Below are 19,820 nucleotides of genomic sequence, written 5' to 3' on the forward strand. Positions count from 1 at the left end.
GCATTACCTTACATGGCATTAAGTTCAGGTCCTTGAGATGGGGAGATTATATCCTGGGTTATCTGAATAGTTTCTAATTGAATCACATATATCCTATGAGGGGCTTCCCTGGTGGCTCAGTGGTAAAGAATCCGCCTGCCAAGCAGGAGATACAGGTTCGGTCCCAGGGTCAGGAAGATCCCCTGGAGGAGGAAATGGCAACCTATTCCAGTATTCCTGCCTGGGGAAACCCATGGACAGAGGAGCCTGGAGGGCTACAGTCCATGGGATTGCAAAGAGGTGGACACGACTTAGCAACTAAACCACCACCACCATCCTTATGAAGGGGACGGGCAGAAGGATATTTGATCCATACACAGAGAAGGTGATGTGAAGGCAGAACAGAGACAAAGATGCTGGCCTTGGAGATTAGAGGAGGTGGCAGCAAGCCAGGGAGTGCTGGCAGGTGTCAGAAGCTGGAAGGGGCATGGAACAGGTTCTCCCCAAGAGCTCCTCGAGGGAGTGCGACCCAGCTGAAATCTTGATCAGGCCCAGTGGCACTGATTTCAGACTTTTTGCCTCCAAAACTGTGGAAGAATACATTTCTGTCGTCGGAAGTCAACATGTTGGTTGGTTGGTATCCCAGTGATAGGAATCTCATACAGCCCCTAATGGCCTAGAGGCTGAATGGGTATCAGTATTGGGCAGCTCATTTTCCCTCATTGCTATACTTTATAGGTGAGGCTCATAAAGAACAGAAAAGGGGCAAATTATTGTACAAATAGCCATGGTAATTTCTCTGCTATGCTTTATCATTATTTTATTCCCTTAAGAACCTTGTACTTTGGGTGGATAATAACCACCCCATTATACAAGTAAGGGAACCACCAGGTTGAAATATACTTAAGATATTCAGCTGGTAAACACTGAAGTTTGTATTTGAATGTAAATATTCCAGATCTTACTCCAGTGGGTTACTCCTGACATGCTGTTAATTTTCATTTCTGTTCATGTACCATTTTTCAGAGTCTTGAGCTAAAGTCAGACACAGATATTTCTCTGCTTTGTCCCTATTCTTAGATTGTAATCCCTCAATCTCAGCTTCTGTTACATTAAGTCAACCTCACTGAACTTAGAAAAGTCTACCATTATGTCACAATGTCGACTCTGATAGTCACGTAGCTCTTTGGGGTTCTTTAGTGTGAAAAGCAGCTGTGTTATATAGTAAAATGCAATGGGGTGTGTGTGTGTGTGTGTGTGTGTGTGTGTGTGTGTGTGTGTGTGATTGGGGTTGGAGAGAGAGGGAGATTTGGAATAAATATATAGGTATAATTGTGAGTTGCAAACTAAAAATGCTTATGTTGTTCAGTCACTAAGTCATGTCCGACTCTTTGTTACCCCATGAACTGCAGCATACTCTTCTCCCTTGTCCTTCACTATCTCCCAGAGCTTGCTCAAACTCATGCCCATTGAGTTGGTGATGCCATCCCACCATCTCATCCTCTGTTGCCCCCTTCTCCTCCTGCCCTCAATCTTTCCCAGCATCAAGGTCTTTTCCAATGAATCAGGGTTATAATTTCTTTTTGAACTACTAAACATAACTGGTCTCCTAGACAGCCTTTTTTTTTTTTTTTTTTTTGTAGATAGCTAGCTTTTCTTGAACCAGCCAGTGCTTGCAATTCAGACCTGAGATATCAGTGTTGAAAGAACACTTACTCTGAGGAGAAGTCAGACTTAATGGAAGCTGGAACTCATCAGGGACGGGCCAAGTGTGCATGTCCTATGAAACCTGTGGGATTTGAGGGAGTGTTTTGATTGCAGAAACTGCAATCAGAGGTTTGCTGCAGCCTTCATGCTGTCAGATGGGGGAAATTTAACTTTGAGTACAGCTACTCGAGACACACAAATCACCATCTTCACGTGTGGCAGTCTTTGTCACTTCCAGCAAGTTACAAAATTGTATCAGAGGAGCGGAGTGTGATACCACTGCTTGGATGGTTACAAGAAAAACATTCCAAATCTGAGAATTATTAAGAAGTGAGAAAATCCCTTAATTGCAACAAGTTACCCACTGCACAGAAAGACTCTGTGGCAGAGAAAATTGGCAGTGTTCTGATGATCAGATTGAACAGCTGGAAGACTCCTATTCAAACTACTTTTTGAGTAATAAAGCTAATAATTTTTCTCACAGACTGCTGCGATAGCCATAATTCTGTTTTGTTAAGATGTCTGTTCTCTATACTTGATTGAATACGCACATGCTTATTTTTGGCCCATCGTAAGTATAAATAATGTGTGTGTGTGTAACCGTAGTTTTCAAATTTTTTGTATTTTATTCCTTTTCTCCTTTTATTTTTTATGAAGTGTCTCTCTCCCTGTATTTTAAAGTTTGTAATACATCAGAAATGGCTAAGTGACATTAATCTTTGTTTTCAGTGGCTCATGCCAGGCAGAGCACCTTCTTTCCTATTTATCTTGTGTATCTATTTGATCAAGAGCTGCATTATAAACATTTAATTTAAAAATTTACTGAAAAACATTGTTTCCATGGTGGTAGTGGTTGAACTCTACATTTAAAGATGGTTAAAATGGAAACTTCTGTTATGTATATCATACCACAATTGAAAAAATAGTTATATGTGCACAGTGAAAAATGCAAAAGGTATCAACAACAAAAAAAATCTTTTTTCCCCGACAACCTTCCCTTTCCCAGAAGCCACCATCACTAACAACTCTTGTGTCGCCTTCCAGAAACTTGACGTTTCTATTCAAGCATAGGAATTATGTTTTGAAAGAATTGTGTAATGGGAAAATAAAGCCAGATTGGTTCTGTGCAGGCTAGGGGAGGGGAGGGGAGGGGAGGGAATGATGGATGAGAGAGGGAGATGGGTGGGGGAGGTGAGACTGGTGTTGACCAAGTTCTAATTCTGAGCATTTGTGTAAACCCTTCTCCATGGTCTCACGCCATGCTGTTTCATCAAGGGTTAGGGAGTGGAATTGGGAAGTTGTGGGAAGCCAGGAAGAGAATGTGAGTTCCAGAGCTGTTGTTTGTTGTGGTCCAGAGGGAGAGAGCTGTGAGTAATGGGGCGCAGTTAAGCAGAGAGGAATTTAGGCTGGGAAAATCAGGACAGATTTCACAATGGGGAGAGTGTGTGGACATACCCCTGGGGAGGTCAGGGAAGCCTTGCCATTGGAGGGGCTGGAGGCAAGACTTGACACAAAGCATGAGAAAAGGGATGACAGGGAGCCATCCCTGGGGGTTGGTGCAGCGACCTTAATCAGGCTCTTTCCTGCTTAGCTCTGGATTCACTGATTCAATCTCAAATGATCCAAGGGAGAGGAACAATTGCTTGGAAAATGGCCTTAGGGAATGATGGCTATTGACAGTAGGTATCAAAAGACTCTCCCACACAAATTAACTCCATCTATCCAACCATCCATTTACTCACCCGTTCATCCATCTATCCATTGTTCATCCATTTAACAAATAGTTTTTCAATGTCTACTAAGTATCCGTATTGAAGGTACTTTGAATAGGCTGATGAGAAAAGTCACTTATACTGATACTTGTGGATCAGATGGAAAGAACTGGAGAGAAACTTTTCAGACACATGTGAAGGCCACAGGGTATGAGAAGGTTTAGCAAGTTTGAGGACCAGAGATAAACAAGTGAAGAGATTGAAAGAGGTTTAAGATGAAGAGGTCAGTTCAAAGCGAATCTTTTCAAGATATGATGACTTTTGTTTCTTTATGCAATCTCAAAACTGAAAGTACTCAAATAGCAAATGCTTGGATAATGTGTTACCTAGCTTTGGAAGGGCACAAAGTGTACAGAGTACATCATTGGCTTTCAGTATCCTATATCCACGTTAATACAAAACTAGTTTGTATCTAGTTGAGTTTAGGTCTGAATATATGATTTGCTCGAGTGGAGGACACATTTCATAGCTGGGGTACCCCCTCTCCTCCGTGTACCCTACTTACGGGGTAGGAGCACGAGGAGTAGAGTCATCAGAGCTGCATGGATCAGGCAACCTCACCATAGAAAGCACCTTGGAAGTTGAGCTGAGCTTCCTGGAAATTGATGGGTCAGGATCAAGTTTAAGAAAGTGTTCCATCATGTAATGTAGATATATTCAGAGAATATTGAGAATGTTAATATTCATTGCATCACAGTCTCACCAGTGTTGATATTGTAGGCTGGAAATTCTTTGTTGTAGGTGGCTGCCTTGCTCATTTCAGGACTTTTGGCTGCGTGCCTGGTCTCTACCCACTAGACAATAGGAACACATCCTCCTGTCCTTAGTGACAAAACAGAGACATCTTCAGGTATTGTCAGTTGTCTCTTAGGGGACAAAGTCCCTCCTGGTTGAGAACCACTGGTCTCAGCGTGGCACAGAGGGTGCAATGGAAAGGTTGTAATATGTCAGGTCAGTGAAGGGCATGGCCACTTCCAGTTCTGACTGATTTGATGGGCTCTGTTTTAATGTATTGTATTGTATTTTTTAAAAACTGAAGTATAGTCGATTTACAGTGTTGTGCGAATCCTTGCTGAACAGTAAAGGAACTCAGTTGCACACACACATACATTCCTTCATACCTTCTTTCCATTATGGTTTATCACAGGGTATTGAATGTAGTTCCTTGTGCTGTACATTAGGACTTGTTGTTTATCCATTCTAAATGGAATAGTTTGCATCTACCAACCTCAAACTCTTAGTTTATCCATCTGCCTCCCACCCTCCTCCTTGGCAACCACTAGTTTGTTCTCTGTGTCTAGGAGTCTGTTTGTGTTTTTTAGATAGGTTTATTTGTGCTGTATTTTAGACAAGGGCTTAATTTCCAAAATATACAAAGAATTCAAACAACTCAACAACAACAACACAAACCAATTGAAAAATGGCAGAGACCTTGGCAGACATTTCTCCAAAGAAGACACGCAGATGTCCAGTAGGCTTATGAAAAGATAATCAACGTTGCTAATAATTAGAGAAATGCAAATAAAAGCTACAGTGAGGTACCACCTCACACCAGTCAGAGTGACCATCATTAAAAACTCTACAAATGACAAATGCTGGGGAGGGTATGGAGAGAAGGAAACTGTCCTACACTCTTGGTGGAAATGTAGTTGGTACACACACTGTAGAAGATAGTACGGAGGTTCCTCAGAAAACTGAAAATAGACCGAGCATATGATCCAGCAGTCCTACTCCTAGGTATGTACCCAGACAGTACTATAATTCAAAATGATGCATGCACCCCTGTGTTCATAGCAGCACTACTCACAGTAGCCAAGACATGGAAACAGCCCACAGGTCTACTGACAGATGAGTGGATAAAGAAGATTTGGTACATATATACAGTGGAATACTACTCAGCCATAAAAAAGAACGAAATAATGCCGTTTGCGGCAATGTGGATGGACCTAGAGACGATCATACTAAATGAAGTAAGTCAGAAAGACAAATACCAGTTTCTGAGCTCTTAAAATAAGCACAGTCATGGGAGCCAGGGGTGGGAGTTTCTGACTCATACAATGAGGAACCCATTAGGGTCCCTCCTGTTTGGGTTTGAGAAGCAAGTCTAGTGAGAAAGGGACCCTGGGAACTTTAAATTCTGAGTCAGATGGGGCTCTGAGAAGCAGGGAGAGAAGCAGTTTGGAAGGAGGAGTCAGATGGATGCTCTCCACGCTTTTGACCTGAGGGAAACCTGAGGTCCAGGCCTTTGTTTGGGTCACTCCTTTCAGTGTGCCCTTCCCCCATATTTGCTCAGTCTTTAGGCCTCTATTGAAGCTGCCTCTCCTACTGTAAATACCATTGGCACTTCTTTTTATCTTTCTAAATATGGTTTTACCTTTAGGATGCAGCTATAATTCTAGTCTTGAGTGGGGCAAGAGCTTAGTTCCTCTGGCTCAAATTTAGTTATTCCTGCTCTAACCTTGTGTATTACTTACTTACTAGTAGCTCTCATGTGAGCATTTAATTCAAGATTTTTTTCATTATTTTAAGATTGTATACACCTCGGTTGTCCCCACAGTAAATTTGCAAGCTGGTCTGAGTCTGTATCTTCTATTATATCCTTCATGTTACATAATACAGCATGAACTCAGTAGGTTCTCAGTCAATTCTAAGTGAATTGAAGTAAATTGCAGTAAATCAGCTTGTTCCTCTGCTCGGCATTGTTTGTATCCTGCAGATCCTCTCCACACACTTGAGCCACAGCTCTTTAAATAGTTTAAGAAGACAGCACATTGTTTGACATTTCCACAAACATAAAAAATAATTTAGCTCACACTTAATTTTTATCAGAACATAAGCTTAATATTTTCAAGCATTACAATTTTATTTTAAGTTCTTACATTCTTTCTGTTTCTCTTAATGTCATTCTGGCTTCAAAGGGTATAATTTTGAAATGATGAGTACTGTTGGACTTGTTAGTACTTCTTCTTTTGTGTATATAATGTTTCAAGAACTGTTGATGGCTAAATGTCATTTTTATACTTTTTAGATTCATAACAGTTCAATTCCACTCCAAAACAATTAATAATATTATGTATCTTAGAAATAGCTGTCATGTATCTTCTGGTGCGTATGACATATTGTTAGATATTTTAAGTTAAAAGTTCTGTATCCAGTCCAAGTTTAGAAAGATGAGGAGCAGACTGTTTCATAGACAAGCAGAAGGATATAGTAAATTTATGACAAAGTGTATTACCATAACGTAACCATGCTTGGAAAACTGTGAGGCTTCTCAACTGAAAAAAAAAAAATAATAAAATAAACCAGGGATCAGTAGTCTATCGCAAACACTTTTTTTTTTTTTTTGGTTTATTTATATCTGGTTTCATTCTGAAAGCAGCAAGACAATCTGACAAGTCAAAGGAGAAGATATTACCACTAAATACAAACCACTCCAGGCAGTTTTCCCAGATTCTTGAGAGATGCTTTCTCCAGCTCAGACATATTGGCTCTTTGATTTTTCAGAACTTAAGCTGGGATGAAAGCTCTCCATAAAGGGTCATTGTTTTCAGAATGAAGCTCTCTGGGCTGGAAGGAAGCAGAGCTCTCAAGAATGATGTCAGCAGTGGTGGTAGGGATGGAGGAGGGCCCAGGGCCCAGCCCTACTCAAGAAGTATAGTTCATCTACCTGTCCACTGGGACGAGCTGAACATCAACTCCGTCTTCACAGAAGTAAGCCACTTTGTGGCTTGATCTTTATCTTCCAAGATTTTGTGAGTCCCCCCCATTCCCCTTCCTCCCCACTTCCCACCCACCGCCCCACCCACCACTGACAGGGGGCCCAGCAATGACATTAGGTCTGTTCAGTTGAGGATTTTCTAATATACTTTCATAAAGGTCAGATTCAGCCTCATTCTTTAGGTCTGTCCCACATGTGCACTGGATATTTTCCTCTTGTTACACATTTTGAGATCTTTGGTTTGCCAAAGTATAAGTGACGAAACTGTGCTTATTCTAGCAGTGTTTTATATTCAAGTATCAGAAAGTTCCCAGAGTCAGCGTCAGTTGTGGTGTCCTACGTGGGGCCTTCAGCACAGCCTGTGTGGACCCCCCTCCCCAACCATGGATGGAGTTGTATAAATGAGGTGATAACCAGTCCTTGTACATGGGGAAACCTCCCAAATTCCAGTGAGTTGGGTGTCTGCTGGAGGGGCTCCAGAGCCATCTCTTGATGACTCCATAGAAAGTCCTCTTGTTCCTACTTCAGTTCTTCTGGCCTTGTTCATGGGAAAGTTCCTGCTTCTCTTTGAAGGGACTTTTTAGGAGCTTTAGGAATCCCTGGAAATCTCCAGCATAAGGTAGAATTGGAAATAAGACAAGCACAGGCCTCAAGGAGCTGGCAGAAGATTCTGAGGCAGGAGAGCCTTGTAGAAACACATACTTCCTGCTCCCCTCAGAACTCCCTGGGAACTGGGATGCTGCACCAGCTGTGGATACCCAGCCGAGGACCTCAGTTTCGTAACTAGAGACTTATTGTTGCTTTAATGTTGCCTCTTTCCCTTTGCTATTGATGTAGTTAGCCCTGCCCAAAACTTGAGGAGAAGTGGAGAAGAAGCTATTTAAAACTACCTTTTCTATTATTCATTGACTCAGGACCATATCTCTTCAGCAGAAAAACATTGTGGACCAAAGATAAAGCAAGTGTTTTACTCATTGTTCACTTTTTTTCTTCTTGAGAATCGTGTACTTTTGATCCTCCAAGGAACTCACAGAGATGATTCAGTTCAGTAGTTCTCAAAGTTCTAGAAATCTTTTGGAGGCCTTTTAGGGCAAGAAGGTGGCTGGTCCTCCCTCAAGGCTTTCTGGAGTTTTCCTGTAGTCTGTTGGCCTGGTATTGGATAAGAGCTTCTACGTGTCAACATGAGCCTAAAATACAACCTCCATATTTTACAAAGAGAAAGACTGAGGTCCATGGGCCAGAAGGAACTTAAGACAGCAATTTTGGGTCATTACCCATTTCATCTTTGGCAATGTACCTGTCATATTTTCCAGAAGTGCTACTTTTAGATTCTTTCCAGTTACCAGAGGTCATTTTCCCGGAGTGAATGATTTGGACACTATTAACAAGGGAACAGCATGCTATACATTATACACTGTCTTAGAAGAAAAGGTCCTCTCTCCTGTTTGCATATCTGCACCTGTTTAAACCTTTCCATAGAAAAGTCTGAAAGGTAAACAGTTGGTTTTGGAGCAGCTATAACGTGGTATTGTTTAACATGGCAGCTTATTGATGATTGTCTTTAATTATGGCCATGCTGTCAACTCCCGAAGCCCCTGCTCTTTGTTGTTGATCTGATATGACGTTTGAGGTTTTCAAAGCTGCAGAGATGAAAGAAGTAACCGTCAAATACTGCTCGTTCCGATGTGCTTGAGGAGGGAGGAGGGGACATTGCCCACAAGGGCTGAGAGTCTAGGAGAGAACGCCGTTGCCCCCTCTGCTTTTGATGACAGCGTCGAGCGCGAAGCCCTGGTTTGCTCTCCGTTTATGGTGGAGCAGGGCCAAAGCTGGAGGAAACGGAAATGATTTATTCAGTAATGGGAAACAAGCGAGGGGTGTGGGTTGCTGATCTTCTCAGGGCTGGTGGGAATGCTGTCTGTCTCTTGCCTTGAGCCATTTTTACATTAGAGATGTGAAGCTCAAAACGGACCCATCAAGGCTTTCTGGAACCTCTTCCCACCCTCTTCGATATCCTTTGCCTTCAGTGTGTGTGTTCCGAAGCCCTCAGAGCTGTGGGACTGTGTGTTCCTGGGCCCTCAGATGCTCCTGCTGTGCTGGGCTCTAATCCTGGGGTAGTCCCATCTCAGACCAAAGGTGTTCGCTTAGGAGGTGGCTTCTGTCCAAGCTCCCATTACTGTTAAGGAGTGTTGCACCAGCTCTCTCCTATGTAGGGGCTGCCCCTTGCATTTGTGGCTGCTGGATCAGTTCCCTGCTCCTGCTACTAGCTCCTTTGTTGAAGGGCTGTCTCTTTAGAGTCTATTTAAGTTGTAAGCCCTTCTGCCAGATACTGTTTTGGCTGGAGGCTTACTTTTCTCACCTCCACCTCTTCCACTTAAGAGACAGTATAACCTCATGGCTGAGTACATGGACTCCAGAGTCAGACTGCCAGGATCTGACTCCTGGTCTTGAGACTTACTAGTTCTGTGATTTGGGACCAGTTAACCACTCTGGGTTTCAGTGTCTTCATGGTAAGATGCTGATAACAAGAGCATCAATGTTGTGGAGTTGTGAAGACTAAATGAATTAATGTGTAGGTAATAAGACCCTTAGAATAGTGCCCAGTACAAAGTAGTACAAAGCAATTTGTAACACGTGCATATTATATAACTTATGCTATACCAGCGATAGCATATAATTTATTACCATGCCTTTGTTCAACTATGAGTAAGCTTTGCTGACCCAGCTGGGAAAGGGGTATGATAAAGAGACCAGTAGTTGTTTATTTATGGAGGGATCCATCAAATCCCCAGAGTGGAGATGAAGCCTCCCATTTTGGGGGCCCATTTCTTAAATATTTCAACTGCTGTTTCTCCTCTCTCTGCTCTGTGCATGTACCAGCTAACTTTCATACTGGCCCACTAATTTGTTGCTGGAGGCCAAATCTTGTCTTAGTCACAGGAACTTTCCTTCCTCTGTTTTCTCTGTGGTTGGTCAGTGAATTTGCACCTTTGGTCAATTTGGCACTGTGCTGACTCCTGTGGAGTTTATAGAAATAGGATAAGGCATAGTCCTGTATTTAGAGAGCTTTCAACCTAATTGAAGGATCAAAATAACTCTCCTAGAGTGTTTAAGGGCAAAACCAAGCTGGTTAAGGAGATTAGCCAGTTCATCTACTATCTTGGAAGCCATTTCCAAGAAATATACTAATATTAATAGTACCTAAAAGAATGGACTAGGGAAAAGGGAGAAAATGCTTGGGGGTCATCAAGACCAGTGGTGAAGACCATGGTTGTGTGTAATCTTAGCTTTCATCTTGCTCCAGAAGAGAAGAAGGTTCAGGTGGGAACACATTGGCCTGTTTATAGGAACAAAGGGAATTCACCTTTACCCAGTAGCTGCTATGATCAGAACACTCAGCTAAGCATGTGTCTAGTTTCGTTTACTCCTGAAAGGCACTTGTGGAAAAGGTGGCATTTACTCCCTTCTTCTAAAACATAAGAGAACTAGGGCCCTGTGATAAAAGGTGACATTCAAAGCATTGTAGCTGTTGAGTTTAAGAAACTCAAAAATTGGGAATTTAGCCCAAATCAGTATGTCTTGAAACCTGGTGTACTTTTGCAGGAGAGAGGCACTAGCTACTGTTTTTCTTGGTTCACTTTTGGATGAATGTAGCTGGAAAGCATTCACATTTGACCCCTTTCTCTCTCTTCCCTGCCCCAGTAAAAGCAAGAACTCGCTCACACTGGCCACCACATTGTCCTCTGAGAATCAGCAAAGCCTCATGACACTCTCCAGGGAGCACACGAAACCTCCCAAATAGTCATATCCAGGCCAAGCAAAGCTCTGGGAGAAATTCCTGGGACGCTCAGCATGAGCCACCTAAAAGGGCTTTTGAGCAAAAACTGAACCCAAATGAAAACATTGCCTGTCAGCCCTGGGCTTGTAAACAGTGTTTGGATTGCAGGAGGAGGGCACAGGGCTTGAAGTAGTAGCCAAGTCAGGCTGGGCTCTGCTGGTGTAACAAATTAACCCTGAAATCTCAGTGGCTTCACACCACAGAGTTTGGTTTTCTGCTCACTGTATATGTCCAGGGAGGGTTCATGTTGGGGAATTCTGCTTGGCATGGTCCTTCCGGGATCTGGCTCTGACATCAGGTGGCTGCACCACCTGGATCCTAAAACTTCCAAGGTTGCATGGGAAGTGATGGTGTAAAAGTGTTAGTTGCTCAGTTGTGTCCAACTCTTTGTGACTCCATGGACTGTAGCCTACTGGGCTTCTCTGTCCATGGCATTCTCCAGGCAAGAATACTGGAGTGGGTAGCCGTTCCCTTCTCCAGGGGATCTTTCTGACCCAGGAATTGAACCTGGGTCTCCTGCATTGCTGGTAAATTCTTTACCATCTAAGCCACTAGGGGAGCCCTTTTAGTTCAGTTCAGTTCAGTTGCTCAATCATGTCCAACTCTTTGTGACCCCAGGGACTTTAGCATGCCAGGCTTCCCTGTCCATCACCATCTCCAGGAGCTTGTTCAAACTCATGTCTGTCAAGTTGGTGATGCCATCCAACCATCTCATCCTCTGTTGTCCTCTTCTCCTCCTGCCTTCAGTCTTTCCCAGCATCAGGTTTTTTCCAATGCATCAGTTCTTTGCATCAGGAAGCCAAAGGGAAGCCCTTTAGAGTGGGTTAAATATTGACACCTCCTCCCCACCTCCGCCCAGATACATGCCTCCCTGGAACCTCAATGTGAGCTTATTTGGAAATAGTATCTTTGCAAGAGAGAGGATTCTTTACTTAAGAGATCTTGGATGGATCCTAAATTATACTGCTTTTAGGGTGAGATTTAAACCCTAAACCAGTCTTTTCATGAGAAAGGAGAGGGAAATTTGGACACAGACACGAAGAGGTGTGAAGGCCGTGTGAAGCCAGAAGCAGAGTTGGAGTGATGCTGCCATAATCCAAGGAACACTGAGAGTTGCCAGAAGCTGGAAGAGGCTGTGAGGGATTCTCCCATAGAGTCTCTGGAGGGACTGTGAGTCTAGTGACACCCTGACTTTGGGCTTTTGGTCTTCATCAAGGTGAGAGAATAAATTCCTATTCAATCAAGCCACCAGGTTTGTGATAATTAGTATAGAAAATTAGGAAACAGATACAGAAAATCTGCACTGATGTTTTTAAGGGCCAAGCCTGAGAGTGGCTCATGCCCCTTTTTTCTTGTATTTACCAGAACCCAAACTGTCAGGGAGGTGATGGATTGTTGTCTCTGTGCCCCGGAAGAGGAGAATGAAGCAAGACTTGGTGAGCATGAGCATTATGCTTGCCTCACTTGTGCTGGAAGTATGTACAGGGAGCAGGAGGCAGGGGCATGGAATAGAGAGCCACCCACAGTAACAGATGGTTTCAGGAGCCGTTGGGTGGTCCATAGGGTCACTGCAGGTCAAAGCAGGCTGGCTGAGGGAGAGAAGGCAGAAAGCTGGAGGACAGAGCTCTCAACTCACAAGCGGGTGATCCGTGGTCGCACCAGAAGCCATAGATAATGCAACAGTAGGGTCAAGCAAGAAAGCAGGCACCCACATCAGCAAATTGGGTGTGAAGGGCAGGGTCAGAGGCTAAGCATGAAGCCAGAGTGCTGCTCAGTGGGGGCAGCTACTCCCAGAGCATGAAAGCAAGTAAGACCACCAACTCCCCTCCCTGAGGGAGTGTTGGAATACTCTTTCTCATGGCTGTGTCTTCAGTTCTAGCACAGAATAGAAACTGCAAATGTGGCAAAGGTGCATGGGTCCAGCCTTCCATCGGGGGATGTTGCTAAACCATGGGCCATATAAAAGCGGTTTCAAGCTTAAACCTCCCCATCACCTCAAGGAGTAAGTCTTCAGTCTGCAGGGTGTCTTTCTTTTCTTCTTTATTATGATACATTTTATCAAGTTTTGTTTATTTTCTAATGCAGTGATGGTTTTCCATCCCCCAACTTATAATTCACAATAAGGAAACCCATAGACTAAATATCATTAGATGTAAAGAAAGTATTCATAAAATTCAATATTCATTCATGAAAAGAATTTTTAGAAATATATGTAAACTAGTTTGCGTATCATATTTTATGAAGAAACATTGAAAACAGTAACTTCCCCTTGTCCCTGCTGGAGCATGGGATCTCTCTTGGGCCCCTGTACCTTTGCACCTGGTATTCTCTCCTCTGAATGACCTTTCTCTTCCTTTCTACCTGTTGAGGACTTGCGTATCCTTGAAGACCCAGGTCTCATGTCGCCGTAGTGAAATCTTTCCCAAATTCCCCAGATTGTCATGCCTTCCCTTCCTGGCATTCTTAGTACCCTCTGCACTTAACTCAGGCGGTGCCGCAATATTGAAATCCTTTCTTGGTTTGTCTGTTTGTCCTACTTGGGTGAATTGTGCATTTTTCCATTCACTTCCTTGTCCCAATGCCTGGTTCATCATAACCTTCATTTGTTGTGAAAGAAACATTAAGTTTCTGATATTTCTTCAAAACAGCCGCAGAAGCAACTATTAACAGTTATAAGGAATAAAGATGACATTATGATTTTTGATAAGTTTATTGATTTATTATTCAATAAATACAGATGGGAGAAATAAATAAGCAAAAAGATCAAAATGGGTTGGAATATTCCATTTCTGGAGAACAACAGTAACAACCACAAATGTTTGTACAAATTTAAAACTGAAAGTGCTTTCATGTTAACATGATCTTGTTTGTTCTCACTGAAACACAGTGAGTTCAGTTCAGTTCAGTTCAGTCGCTCAGTCGTGTCCGACTCTTTGCAGCCCCATGAATCGCAGCACGCCAGGCCTCCGTGTCCATCACCAACTCCCGGAGTTGACCCAAACTCATGCCCATGAGGGGAGTATGCTATTGGGACTGCTCTCCTTTCAAGTGGAGGACGTTGAGGTTCAACATGTAACTTATCTGAAGCTTGCTCAGTTGCACTGGTAGTTAAGGGTCTATGCCAGGAGTCACAGCTTAGCCTGGTAACAGTAAATCTTGTGTTTTTCCTGTACCTCTTCTGGACTCCTTTCTCATACAAACAGGTGAGCCAAGAGGAGAAGAAAGGGAGGGGAAGGGGGTTTAAGTAAGAAATAGTTGCTTTATTTAACACAATTTTTAATATCTACAAATAGCTCTGCAAAATGGACATTACTGTATCCATTTTGCAGATAGGATAAGAGTTTGGGGAGGGAAGAATAACTTGCTCCAGGCCTCGCAGCCTATCAGTAGCACAGGTTGGATTCAAACCTGGGTTTTCTCCCTCTTTGAAGACCGTTCCTATGCTCTGCTGCCTGAGTCACCTGCTGGGCTTTGGGGCGACAGGGGAAAAGGTTCTATCTGTGTCTCGCCTGTCCCCCACCTTCCTTCCTATGGGAATTGGTTGGAGGTTCAGAGCTCCAGGGATTTTTTGTTTTATTTTTAAATACCTTGTCCTTTGTGAAGCACGTTAGACCCATACATTTCATCTCTGCGAGATTTAAAAGGAATCGCCGATGACCTGCTGAGGTATTTTCATTTTGTTCCTGAAAATGATTAATCTTAAGGCTTTGTGATGGCTCTTGTCACAAATAGCTTTCCTTAAGCCGTAATTTCCCCACTTCCCTTTAAGGTAACAGTTTACACGTAAGTAATAAAAAGAAGCAGAATAATCCTGCTGTGAGGATATATTTATATTGTATATATGGTACTGATCAAGGTAGAACTTTACCTGAAATGAATTGGAAAATTGTGTGTTTTCTTTTAAAGCTCAGTTTCTGTCTCTTATGGTCACTCTGTTTCTGTCAACCCCTACTCTTTCTTGTATTTTTTTTTCTTCTTCTTTCTCCCTAGCAGATAGGATAAAATGTTTGTTTTGTCTTTCCTAGGTGATTTTTCAGATACTCTTGCATTTTGTTCTTAGTCACTTAAGGTCCTGCGAGACCAGTGATTTTAGCTTGCGGTCTCCTGGGGTCACGTGATTTGGGACAGAGAGGGAGAGGATGTTTCTTCCTAAGGCTGGGAACCACATGCCCCCAAGCTCCTTTTCACTCTTCGCTGCATGTGCAGTTGCAAGTAGGGTCAAGGTAACGCAAGGGCACTTTTAAGAAGAGAACTGGGGCGCAGCTCTGAACAGATGTTCTTTGATAACTACTGAGCAACGAGGATCTGACTGAGAGGCTTGTGGCTTTCACTCATTGAGAACCTTTAACCAGTGCCCACGTGTGCGTTTCGTTTTATTCTTTTCTCGCCCTTGCCCCCAGAGCCACGGCATACCTGCTGTCGCTCTCAAGCCTCTTGCCAACAGTGGCATCTGCTCAGTGTAGCCATCAAGAATTTGAATGTCAATATCTTTGCCTTGAAATGAATGGAAAAGTATTTGTCACTCAGAGGCAATCATTCTTCAAATAAAAGGTTAGCCAGACAGGGCCCTTAATCAAAGAGTCGGTCTTTTCTGTCAGCAGTGCCTTTTAAATAGCAATGATGAAGGCTGGCTGTCAGGGTAGGACTTGATGAGCCAGATGATTGATCTGCATAAATCATTTTCTTTTAACATTGTCAGTGAAGAGTAAATTGGTGGGACATTTTGGGTATTAGCTGTATTGAAATTAATATGCAGTACCCTAGGTGTGTCCTCGTTCACGTAGCCCTCATGAAAGAAGGTAGAAATTAAAAAGAGGCTTCTCGGTGTGCATTGTTCCAATGAGAAAGTTGCACCATTCTCACTGCTGTGGTCATCATCTTGCATGCTAAATTCGGAAGTTGAGTATGTAGCACATTTTACAAGCTCTGAAAAGAATCTAGTTAATTTGGGAATTAGCTAGAGTCAGTAGCATTTAACAACCAGTAAATCTGTAAAGACTCACTGCTCAGAGGGGGGAAAAAATCTAAGAATGGTTTCTGGTTTTAAAGAACAGGATATCTACTACCCAGCATGCTGTCACAGAAATAGCCTCTGCTTCAGGTCAGGCTGTGGCTTAAGTCACCATCTTTCCTTGGTGAGTCTCCTGGACCAGGATGCTTAACCTTTCTGAGTTTGTTTCTTTGTCTTGAAAAATGAGATTGTGTTCATTACCATTGGTGGGTTTGCTTTTGTATTAAAGAGTGGTGTAGGGAAAAGCACTGCGGATAGACTGGGCATCTGGTGAGGAAGTACTCATAACGTTAATCTCATCCCTTTCTTTTGGTCAAACAGAACTCCTGACTAGACGTCTAGAACCCTGACTGAGATGTCTGTATGAAGTTCATGCCCACGTGGTCAAAATAAACAATAAGTTAACTGTTTAGGGTTACTTTTGTGCTTGCTGGGACTTCAAATGGCCATTTCAACATTAAAAAAAATAAAGTTTCAAGGGAAAAAAAGAGATACTTCATTGCAGATTACTAGGGGTAGGATATGAGGTGGAAGACATGGGGGGGAAATGTGGCCAAGAACACTTAGAGGGTTTTTCTTTACCATTACTCTCTGCATTATATGTTGGGATGCATATGGTTCACCTTTGGAGTAAACAAGTAAATCCTATGCAATATAGTGCTGGGTTAAAAGCAGGACTGGCAGAGCCGAATTACTGGGTTAGATCCCACATCTTCTACGTAATTGCTATGTGACTGCAGACAAGATAATTAATTGCCTTTCTAAGCCCTGGTTTCCTCACCTCTATTAATAAAATGGGCACAGTGATAGTACCTGTCTTACAGCATGTTAATACATAAAAAACAAATCATGTAAAAGAGTGTCTGATACGTACATGGTAACTGTGGTTACTGTGAGTGAATGATTGGCCAGCTGAGAAAGGTAAATATTGCTAAGATTCAAGTGAGCTGAATGTATCAAAAGAAGAGACATATTTTAATATAGAAGTTCATGATAATGGTATACTGGGGTGATACTTGCTTCATTTTGGAGAAAATTCCCTACTGGAGGAATTTAGAGCCAGAATGATTCTAGAAATATCCACGTTGCAGCTGGACCTGACCAGCCCTGGCCCTGACCCTGCTTGGGCCTTGATGGAATCAACTTCACTGAATCTGTGAAATGCTAGAAAAGAGGTATCTTAGCCAAAGGGGCAGCCTCATTACTCCTCGGCTGATTAGATAGTACCTCACTGCCAGTGAGTTATTCTAACAATACTTAATGTTCAGTTACAATATGGATATTTCTAGAATTATCCTGTCTCTGAATTCCTCCAGAAGGAGGAAAATCCTTCTTTTCCCACTGGAGGAGCAAAACTGGATTGAGGTGATTCTATGGTCAGAATAACACAGGAGAGGATGTTTTGCTGGTTTATTTATTTTTTTAATGTTATTGACTGAATATCTAACTCATTGAGAGACTGGTTTTGTAGGCTCTTCTGGTAGTTGGTCTATTTGCTGTCTGGAATGCAGAGATTAAGGGAACACTGGTCACCCAGATTCTCCATGTGCCTTCTATGTTGGTGAACTCATGTCAGTCTCTGCTAGTGGGAGCATGGCACGGATTTGTCAGACCTTTGTAACACATGTGTGCTGTGCCTCTCTGTCTGTTAACAAGTGTGGCCCAAAGAGTACCTCTGTCCCTTGAACATTTAAGATGTCTTCATTCTTGGAGATTTGCATTTTTTTCTCAGGCCAGTTTTTAGCTGATATGATGAGTTTGTATTTGGGCCTTATGTCTTTCTCTTTCCATCTTCTCAGTTTATTCCATTTTGAGAAGCGTCTTCCCGCATAGTGAGAGAAGTTGCTGCAAGAAAGTCGCAGAGACATTTCCCCAAACATTAATTCAATGGAAGTCCTCCAACTGGTCTGGGGTCTGGAGGCAGCAAAGGTCTCCCTGTTCTTGGGCCGCCGGGGATGCAGATTTGAGCTGTCTCCAGTCTCAGCTGTTGGAAAATGCTACTAATTAAATCCTCAGTATCGGTCATTGTGTTGCTTTTTGGAGGACATTGTGAAACTGTTCTGTATCTCCTCCAAAGGCATGATGCCTGTGTTGAGAATTTCTAGAAAACATTCTCTGCTGCTTTGGCCTGCAGTGCTGTGGGTTGCAGTAGTGATGAAATTGTTCCTTAGACTCTTTCCTGATTTGGTCTGTATTAGATGAAGCACAACCTATGTTATCTAACTGGCTACTTCATGGAGTCCAGCCATACTGGGTGTGATATTCTGCTCAAGATTAATTTCCTGTAATGAAGATCTGGAACACGATGTTTAAGAGCTCCTCTAATGTTTCTTTTATAGCAATCTATCAAAACGATAGATATTTAGCCTTCTTTATTGGATATGAAACATTAACTTAAAGCCAGTGCTGCTTTCTGTTTTAAATACCAATATCCATCATGTGTTTCTCACGGTAAGCGTCTCTTACCCTTGCCCTCCATTCATCAAGCATCATGAAGAATCTGCCGCCACCTCCCAGGGGGCACATGTCATGGGCTTGGCCCTTAGGTTACGATTATCTGTACCTCGGACACCTGACCAGTCCTGGCCCTGACCCTGCTTGGGCCTTGGTGGAATCAACTTCAGAGTTTGTGAAATGCTAGAAAAGAGGTATCTTAGCCCAAGGGGCAGCCTCATTACTGCGTAGCTGATTATTACATGTTTTTTCAGTGTTAGCTGGAGAGTCTTAGAAAAGTCTGAGCTGCTTTTCCTCCTGACACCTTCCCATTTTCGATAGTATGAGAAACATGGATTTTCATCAATTCTGATGAGCAACAGGAATCCATTGTTTAGCTTATGAGGGCACTTAGTTTGGTGTTTGAGGCCATAGAACAAGTGCCCAGGCATCTAACTTGTGCACATTTAATGTTTGTCCAATTTATGAATGAAAGAATGAAACTTTTCCCATTTTTCCTTCATCATTATTACCCATGAATGTAGTAATATTCTCTTCTCTTTCCCAGTTTTTCTTCTTACTACTTTTATTATTCACTGGAAATGTATATTAAACATTCGTTGTTTGCTATTTTCCCTTATGGAATGAATTGTTCCTAATTTTTTTCTTTTTTCTACCTCAAATGATGTCCATCCTTCAAAGCCTGGCTGAAGACTCATATCATGCACATATTATAACTGTATTCTCTCTGTGATTTTTTTCCATTCCTCTTTGCTTTTTACTTTTCTGAATTCTTAACCACTAAGGTAGGTATATGTATCCAATATTAGATGGAGGTTCTCTAGGTATTGTTGTCTATGCACAGCTTGGCTTCTTTTAGAATGTAGCACCTTCAGAAACAGGGATCTAACAAGCTTGGGGCTTCCCTGGTGGCTCAGATGGTAAAAAAAAATCCTGGAATCTAGGAGACCTAGGTTCAACCCTGGGTTAGGAAGATCCACTGGAGAAGGGAATGGCAACCCACTCAAGTATTCTTGCCTGGAAAATCCCATGGACAGAGGAGCCTGGTGGGCTACAGTCCAAAGTAAGCTTAGCCACTCTTGCATGGCACACATCCTACTCTTGGACACAAAGGGTGTCACATGGAGCCTTGTGACTTGACCTGGTGAACCACTTTGCAGTTACTTCTGCCCTGTCTTTGTATAAGACAGGGCAGAAGAATCACACAATGATTGGCTTTGCACTATGTCACTCTCACTGTAGTCTTTGTGACCACCTGGGGGATTTGACTGTGAAGACACCACTAGGCTGTGCTTTCCCCAGGGACTTTACTAACCACAGAGATTGCTGTGTGCAGCCCTTCCT

The 19,820-nt window shown here is 42.6% G+C and overlaps 1 protein-coding gene across 1 annotated transcript in view; it reads left to right on the top strand.

Moving 5' to 3' along the window:
* The window catches only part of LRMDA (leucine rich melanocyte differentiation associated), an 864,553-nt gene that overhangs the window by 21,352 nt on the left and 823,381 nt on the right, over positions 1-19,820 (top strand). The window lies entirely within an intron of this gene.

Source organism: Bos taurus, chromosome 28 (assembly GCF_002263795.3).
Source record: "Bos taurus isolate L1 Dominette 01449 registration number 42190680 breed Hereford chromosome 28, ARS-UCD2.0, whole genome shotgun sequence".
NCBI classification, from domain to species: Eukaryota; Metazoa; Chordata; class Mammalia; order Artiodactyla; family Bovidae; genus Bos; species Bos taurus.